The sequence below is a fragment of the Austrofundulus limnaeus genome, unplaced genomic scaffold (assembly GCF_001266775.1).
Source record: "Austrofundulus limnaeus strain Quisiro unplaced genomic scaffold, Austrofundulus_limnaeus-1.0 Scaffold133, whole genome shotgun sequence".
NCBI classification, from domain to species: Eukaryota; Metazoa; Chordata; class Actinopteri; order Cyprinodontiformes; family Rivulidae; genus Austrofundulus; species Austrofundulus limnaeus.
Window position 1 is genome coordinate 150,677 of NW_013952535.1, and position 1,000 is coordinate 151,676.

The window sequence follows — 1,000 nt, forward strand, 5'->3', positions numbered from 1 at the left end:
AAGCTTCAAGTAAAAGAGTCAAAGTTCTGGTTTGAACCCGGCCGACCTGGTCTTGATGGGTCGGGTCCGTTGTCAACGGCAAAAGACCAGAAGACAGTGGTTGTGAATTTGGACGGTCTAGCCTTCAGCTTTATTCCCACCCTTACCCCGACATATATCCTGTAGCCTAACAACCGCATCAGCACAAAACAAAAGCAATGAAGGTTGAAAATAGATCAAAATGAGCAAAATGTTGACCAACAAATCTGGACACATTTGTGGGCCACGAGTGGAGGAGCCTTCGATTGTAGACAGCCTTCAGTGCATCACTGTGACGTAATCTGCCTTCAAGTTTGACCTTTAAAGGACGCAGCCCTGGAGATGTGTTTACCCTTTAACTAGGTCTCAATAATTCTGAGCTCCCAAAACAACTCTCCCCTTAGCTTACCAAGATCTAAAAAAACATATTAAAATTAAAATAAAAAAATAAAAAAAGCTTACCAAGGTCCATGTTCATTGTGGGACACACTATCATACCAAACACAGTAGCTGAGTTTCCATTGACCATGAAAATGCACAAATTAGAATTTCGAAAATAAATTTGCTCAATGGAAACACGTCAATTTCGAAAACAATTACGTTTTTCGACAAAATGGTTTTGCGCTAGGATGAGTTGGTTTTTCGTCTGTATCGAAATTGATGTGTTTCGAAAAACTGCAATGGAAAATTTTTTCGCATCACAGAAGTCACATGATCAACAACCGGCTGTTTCTACTGGTGAAAAAGACGACGACAAAGAAGATAACAGGAAGTAAAAGTAGTGAAATCACCAGTGTAATAAAAGAAAGTACTAAACTCATGACTACATTTTCCCAAAAACACAGCATACGTAGCCGCTCCCAAGTAGGGACTTGTCTCTGGAAAGCCTCGATAAAAGACGCCGACGTCTCCTCTGATGATGAGCGCTAGTCAGTGGTGGACAAAGTACTCAACTCTAGTACTTGAGTAAAAGTATTGATAC